Raw genomic sequence first — 8,006 nt, 5'->3', positions numbered from 1 at the left:
TATGCAAGAATGTCATTCACAAGGGCAGAGAGATTGAGAGATTTCTCCATTCCCGGAGCTGAGTATAAGCTATAAGCTGGCTTCCTGGAGTCTCTGACCACAAATTTTGAATGTGTGTGCCAGTGTGAGCCCCTGGCTGTTCAAGTGCAGAAGAGTGTCCCCACACATCATCGGGGGTGTGAACTGGTACTGGTAATCCATGTGCCTGTGCTAACCTTGCCCAGAATCCTGGTGACAGAGAACACTCATTTGCTGGACGTCTTCTGTGATTCAAGGTAAGGAGGTGAGCATGACCTTGACTGCTGAAGTGATATGCTTTCAACCAAATCAATACATTCCATTCCTCTCTGTCCCTCCCTCCTTCTCTCTCTTTCTGTTGATCATAAAAAATACATATCTAATGTCCAAAGCACAGGGTCTCATTTTAAGATATAGAATAGATAAATAAAAAACAATAGGATCATTATGTTGTGAATAAACAGAAAACAGATGAGTGAATTTCTAGTTTTTGTGTCTTCAAGTCTCAAATTTCACCTCTTCCCTGTTACTTCTACTGATACTCATCTGTCCTTTCTGAACTTGAAGTCCGTGTGTCCCAACCACTCTTACTATGCTTTGACAAAAAGAAAAAGAGCTGTTCAGCATTTCCCCTTTTTGTATACTCGCCTCTCACAAAACAGGAAGGTGTCTGATCTAGAGGAAACCCAGGCTCTGCTATGAAATGGGAAGTAGTTAAAAAGAAACTTCATTCTAAAATGGCTTTTGGTCCACCCACAGAAGGGCAACTGGATTATTCAGCCAGGTACCGAAGGGAGAGGGAATGGGATTTTAAGTATGTTTCATTGCTAAATATTAAAGTTTTGGTTTATATTCATTTAAAGCTCGTGTCTGTTAGGTTTTCCTCCAGAGAAATGTGATTTTGCATGATTGGTTGGATTTGCCTGCAGGGAAAACTTTAGGGGTGGTTAACTTGGTCTGCTGGGTTTTCACTGGTTTTCTCTGAGTTGATGTTTAAAAGTACATTGGAGTCTGGGAGGTACATTTGTGTTAACTTTGAGACAAAGTGAGGGAGACCTTGAAAACATATTTTGGCATTACAGAAAGGAAACCCAGTCTTTTTTAAATTTTTTTTTATTGGTTGTTCAAAACATTACAAAGCTCATGACATATCATCTTTCATACATTTGACTCAATTGGGTTATGAACTCCCATTTTTACCCCAAATACAAATTGCAGAATCACATCGGTTACACACTCACATTTTTATATAATGGCATATTAGTGACTGTTGTATTCTGCTACCTTTCCTATCCCCTACTATCCACCCTCCCCTCCCCTCCCATCTTCGCTCTCTACCTCATCTGCTGTTGTTCAATTCTCTCCCTTGTCTCCCCCCCTTTCCCCTCACAACCTCTTATATGTAATTTTGTGTAACATTGAGGATCTCCTACCATTTCCATATGCTTTCCCTTCTCTCTCCCTTTCTCTCCCCCCACTCGTCTTTGTTTAATGTTAATCTTTTCCTCATGCTCTTCCTCCCTGTTCTGTTCTTAGTTGCTCTCTTTATATCAAAGAAGACATTTGGCATTTGTTTTTTAAGGATTGGCTAGCTTCGCTTAGCATAATCTGCTCTAATGTCATCCATTTCCCTGAAAATTCTATGATTTTGTCATTTTTTAGTGCTGCGTAATACTCCATTGTGTATAGATGCCACATTTTTTTTATCCATTCATCTATTGAAGGGCATCTAGGTTGGTTCCACAGTCTAGCTATTGTGAATTGTGCCGCTATGATCATTGATGTGGCAGTATCCCTATAGTGAGCTCTTTTAAGATCCTCAGGGAATAGTCCGAGAAGGGCAATAGCTGGGTCAAATGGTGGATCCATTCCCAGCTTTCCCAGGAATCTCCATACTGCTTTCCAAATTGGCCTCACCAATTTGCAGTCCCACCAGCAGTGTACAAGTGTACCCTTTTCCCCACATCCTCCCCAACACTTATTGTTGTTTGACTTCATAATGGCTGCCAATCTTACTGGAGTGAGATGGTATCTTAGGGTGGTTTTGATTTGCATTTCTCTGACTGCTAGAGATGGTGAGCATTTTTTCATGTACTTGTTGATTGATTGTATGTCCTCCTCTGAGAAGTGTCTGTTCAGGTCCTTGGCCCATTTGTTGATTGGGTTATTTGTTATCTTATTGTTTAATTTTTTGAGTTCTTTGTATATTCTGGATATTAGGGCTCTATCTGAAGTGTGAGGGGTAAAAATTTGTTCCCAGGATGTAGGCTCTCTATTTACCTCTCTTATTGTTTCTCTGGCTGAGAAAAAACTTTTTAGTTTGAGTAAGTCCCATTTGTTTATTCTTGTTATTAACTCTTGGGCTATGGGCGTCCTATTAAGGAATTTGGAGCCTGACCCCACAGTATGTAGATCGTAGCCAACTTTTTCTTCTATCAGACGCAGTGTCTCTGATTTGATATCTAGCTCCTTGATCCATTTTGAGTTAACTTTTGTGCATGGCGAGAGAAAGGGATTCAGTTTCATTTTGTTGCATATGGATTTCCAATTTTCCCAGCACCATTTGTTGAAGATGCTATCCTTCCTCCTTTGCATGTTTTTGGCCCCTTTATCAAATATAAGAAAGTTGTAATTTTGTGGATTGGTTTCTGTGTCCTCTATTCTGTACCATTGGTCCACCTGCCTGTTTTGGTACCAGTACCATGCTGTTTTTGTTACTATTGCTCTGTAGTACAGTTTGAACTCTGGTATTGCTATACCTCCAGATTCACACTTCCTGCTTAGAATTGCTTTTGCTATTCTGGGTCTTTTGTTTTTCCATATGATTTTCATGATTGCTTTATCTATTTCTACAAGAAATGCCGTTGGGATTTTGATTGGCATCGCATTAAACCTGTAGAGAACTTTGGGTAATATCGCCATTTTGATGATGTTAGTTCTGCCTATCCATGAACAGGGTACATTTTTCCATCTTCTAAGATCTTCTTCTATCTCTCTCTTTAGGGTTCTGTAGTTTTCATTATATAAATCTTTCACCTCTTTTGTTAGGTTGATTCCCAAATATCTTATTTTCTTTGAGGATATTGTGAATGGTATGGTTTTCCTCATTTCCATTTCAGAAAGGAAACCCAGTCTTGTTGCTGAGATTATCATTAGAATCACAGATCAGCACATCCCTGGGAACCCCCTTTGTGTATCCAAATTTTCTCTTCTTATAAGGATACAGTTAGACTGGATTAGGCTTATCTGAATAGCTTCATTTTAACTTCATTCTTTAAAACCCCTATCTTCAAATACAGTCACATTTAGAGCTTCAGCATTTGGACTTGGAAGGGAATGGATAATTCAGTCCAAAATATAACATTAACAGTAATAAGTGACATTGCTAGAGTCTAAAGATATAAGAACATTCTAGAGACTTTTACTAGAAATGAAGACAGATAACACACACTGTCCATCTCTACCCCAACTACTACCATGTTTAATCTCCACACAAGTCCTAGGAGGTGGGTAATACACATGTATTTCAGTAAAGAAAGCAAGACCAAGAAAGGCCAACTAACACTCTGGAGTGCCCATCTCACAAGCTGCAGAGCGAGGATTTGAATTCAGGCTCACAATGCCAAAGTCAAAATGCATTTTCCATTTCCATGTGCTTCCTCTTTCCCTCATTTCATCCATGAATTGTGGGAATGACTCCAAAAGACATGGGTCATGAGTCCTGAGGAACTTTAGTTCTCTGAGGAGCTTGTGTTATACCATGTGGAAGAAAATACCTATTTTTAGAATTTGTTTAAAACATTATTTTCCAAGATACAACTATAGGAAAAGGACTTTTCCCACCCAATTCAGTTTTTCACTGGACAGAATTCTGGGAGGAGAGGAGTAGCAGAGCCAGAGCCAAGGTCTAGGGATGCAAACTGGTCCCAGTACTGTTCTTCAACCAAAAGCGTAACTCAGAATTGACTACAGGAGCAGGGAAACCTTTAGGGATGGTTAACCTGGCCTGCTGGATTTCATTGGTTTTCTTCAAATTAATTTTATTGAATTGACTTTATTCTCCGGAGCATTAATTGACTCTGACTTGGTTCCCCATTCTGGCCACAGATTTTCTGTGACTAGGAAGACTACTTCCAGTATCCAAATGAAGATGCATTTTTTAGCATCTTCAAAATCAGCTGAGATTCTTTCCCGATGATCCCTGCAGCAATTTCAATTCTTTCAGCTGACAAATGACTGGATGACCAACTCTGGGATTAATTGATTTTGTTTACTTGTGAATAGAGGGAACTTGGCTTCTTTCTCATCTTCTTCCTCTTTTTTCTGTTCTCACTTAAACTCTGACCCAATCTGTAGAGGTCTGACTCCTCCCAGGTCCACCCCTTTTGGGGGAGGTAGAAAAGGAAGGAAGAATTAACAGTAGTTGCTACTTATCAAGTTTTTTCTGTGTGCTAGTCCCTACCCTTTGATCTGGGACTCTCAGCTTGTTAGTAAGACAGCTGGAATTTGGACCCTACGCTGGCACTGGAAGAGGCCTTTGCTTATATCCCCGAGCTGCCCAACCCCTGTCCCCCACAGCTCTTTCCTATGCTGCTTTCTCTGCCTGGAAATGGCCTTTCTACACTACTGCCTGGTAGACTTTGGTTTCCCTCAAGTACAGCTCAAAAGTCACTTCGCTTGATTGTGACTAAATATTCACAAGTAATAAATGTTACTGCTGGAAGTGTACTTCATGAGGACCTAAGAAACCTGAACTCTTAACTACTTCCAAAAAAAAAAAAAAAGTCACCTCACCCAGGTAGAATTAAACATCCCTCTGAGGGAGCTCCCTGGAAAACTGACCTTCAAACATTCATTGACCTTGACTCACAAGAAAGACATCTATATTACCACCTAGTGCCAGGATACATAAATCATTGAAATAAAATTTTCATGGGAAAATACAGTGTTTCTTATCATTTTAGTTCTAGTCCATATTTGGGTGGGGGGGTACCAGGGATTGAACTCAGGGGCACTCACCCACTGAGCCAAATCCTCAGCCCTATTTTGTATTTTAGAGACAGGGTATCACGGACTTGCCTAGCACCTCGCCTATTGCTGAGGCTAGCTTTGAGCTTGTAATTCTTCTGTTTCAGCCTCCCAAGCCACTAGGATTACAGGGGTGCACCACTGCGCTGAGCTTAATCCATATTTTTTTAAAAAAACATGGAATAGAAATAGAAAATCATACAAAAATAGAAATATTAAATAAAATAGTTTTGAAAATATGTAGCATAAATATACACAAATATAGAAATGGAAAAAAGAAAATTATTTTTTAAAAATATGGAATACTTTGAAGATATTTAAGTGTTTGTGACCCACTCAATTTATTATCATGACCCATTATCATGAGCGGATCACTGGAAAACTGCCCTGGAAGACACACTTTCTTCCTCCAACAGACTCTCCTGATGCTCTCAGCTCTGAAATCCTCTGACTCCTCAAACAGAGGTCTTAGGGCCCAGGTTTTTTGGTTCAGAGGAAAGCAAATTTTGGTCCCCATCCACTAGCCACCTAAAATGCAAAGTGTATTTTAACCTCATTTGTTTGTCCAGTAAAAGAAAGTCTGGCCCTAAAAACATAATTATTTGTATCTTAGCAGAATGCACTTAGTTTTTTTGACATTTGAAAAAATAATTTTGAATACCCCATCCTTTACATAACAACATTATTTTCAAAAACAATTATGTAATGAAGTGAATGTTAATAATGGATAGAAATTCGTGCATTGAATTTTTTCATTTTTACATTTATGAAGAATTTTTATTGTGGAAAGATGTATGTAACATAAAATTTATCATCTTCACCATTTTTCAGTGTATAGTTCCATAGTATTGTATATATTCACGTTGTAGAATCTTTGTGTTTGTTTGTTTGTTTGGTAGCAGGAATTGAATCCAGGGATGCTTAACCACTGAACCACATCCCCAGCACTTTTTATTTTTTATTTTGAGACAGTCTCTAAATGGCATAGGGCCTGGCTAAGTTGCTGAGGCTGGTTTTGAACTCTCAATCCTCCTGCCTCAGCCTCTCTGGGATTACAGGTGTGGTTCTAGATTTTATTTATCTCGCAAAACTGAAACACTATTCCTATTAACAACTCTCCATTTCCTGCAGTTGTTGATTTTCCTTTATTCAGCTTTAACTTAATAAACTGAAGTAACATTTCTACCTCTTTACATGCCAGACCGAAAGCCAGAGGTCAAAAAAGTGTCTTGTATCCTGGTGAGGTGGCTTAGGAGGCTGAGGCAAGAGAATCGCAAATTCATCCTCAGCAAATTAATAAATTGCCCTGTCTCGAATAAAAAATAAAAAGGGCTGGGTTGTAGCTCAATGGTAAAGCACACGTGGGTTCAAAAAACTTCAGTGCCAAGAATAAAAATTAAAAATGTGTCTTAAAGATAGAAATCAGGGGACTGGAATTGTGGCTCGGGGGTTGAGCACTCGCCTAGTACATTCGAGGACCTGGGTTTGATCCTCAGCACCACATAAAAATAAATAAAATAAAAGTATTGTGTCCAACTGCAACTAAAAAATAAATATTGGGGCTGGGGATGTGGCTCAGTTGTAGAGCATTTGCCTGGCATGTGTGAAGCACAGGGTTCGATTCTCATCACCACATATAAATAAATAAAGATTTTTTAGACAACTAAAAATATTTAAAAAATTAAATATTAAAAAAATATAGAAAATCAGGGCTAGGATTGTGGCTCAGTGGTAGAGCATTTGCCTAGCATGTGTGAGGCACTGGATTCAAGTCTCAGCACCACATATAAATAAATAAAATAAGGATCCATCGACAACCAAAAAAAAAAAAAAACACTTTTTAAAAAAATATATAGAAATCAGCTGTGTGCAAAGCACATCTGTAAACCCAGTTACTCAGGAAGCTGAAACAGGATTGTGAATTTCAGGCCAGCCTGGGCAAGAAGGCAAGACCCCATCTCAATTTACAAAAACAAAATAGAAATCAGTAAAAATGATTTTAACATTTATATGGGAATATAAATGATTTCAAAGGAGAACAAAATTGGAGGATTTATTATACTACCTGATTTTGTGGGGGCTGAGGGGTACTGAGGATTGAACCAGGAGTGCTTTACCACTGAGATACATCCCCAGACCTTTTTTTAAAACATTGAGACAGGGTCTGGATAATTTGCTGGGGCTGGCTGCAAATTTATGATCTTTCTGCTTCAGCCTCCAAAGCTGCTGGGCTTGCAGGTGTGTGCCACTGTTCCTAGCACATACTACCTGATTTTAACACTTATGAGGACACAGTAATCAAGAAAATTTATTTTTTTCCAGTGCTAAGGATATAACCCAGGGCCTTGTAATGCTAGGCAAGCAGTCTACAACAGAGATAGAGCCCCTTGCCCAAGGAACCTCAACCTTTTATCTCACACCATAAACAAAAATTTTCTCAAAGGAGAAGGCAGTGTTCTATCTCATGACAGGTTTTTGAAGTGTAAGCCTTTCAAAACTCATTAAAGAGTACAGTTAAGATCTGCAAGCTACATCCTCAGGCCTTCAATGTATATATTTTTTCTAAAAAAAAAAAAGTATTGAATTCTATTTAATGATACAGATGTAGAATGTATTCATGTCGAAGCTGGGTGTGGTGTCATTCTAGGTACCCAGGAGGCTGAGGCAGGAGGATCTCAAGTTTGAGGCCAGCCTTGGCAACTTAGTGAGACCCTGTATCAAAAATTAAAAAATAAAAAGGGCTGGGATATATCTCAGTGGTAAAGCACCCCTGGATTTAATCCCCAGTACAAAAAATAAATAAAGAATGTATTGATGTCTATAACTTATGTTGAATAAACAAAAATAAGCAAAAAGGATTGATTAATAGATAGAGGGATGGATAATTAGATTGGTATATGATAAAGTAACCATAGCCAAATATTAATTGTGGGATATATGTGGTGGTTATGAAATACTTT

General features: G+C 38.6%; 1 protein-coding gene across 3 annotated transcripts in view; it reads left to right on the top strand.

The window, feature by feature from the left end:
• Positions 1 to 8,006, top strand: part of Nlrc4 (NLR family CARD domain containing 4) — a 40,568-nt gene continuing 32,562 nt past the window's right edge. Inside the window, exon 1 of one of the 3 annotated variants that reach the window (XM_046441592.2) lies at positions 1 to 275. The gene's annotated coding sequence lies outside the window, so the exon portion shown is untranslated. Of the gene's footprint in view, positions 284 to 668; positions 803 to 8,006 lie in introns of those variants that run through there. The other 2 variants (XM_046441594.2, XM_046441593.2) reach the window with 2 other exon arrangements.

Source organism: Marmota monax, unplaced genomic scaffold (genome assembly GCF_021218885.2).
Source record: "Marmota monax isolate L192 unplaced genomic scaffold, Marmota_monax_Labrador192_F-V1.1 WCK01_AAM20220418_F8-fsc00010, whole genome shotgun sequence".
NCBI lineage: Eukaryota > Metazoa > Chordata > Mammalia > Rodentia > Sciuridae > Marmota > Marmota monax.
This window is presented reverse-complemented; position numbering and strand designations above follow the sequence as displayed.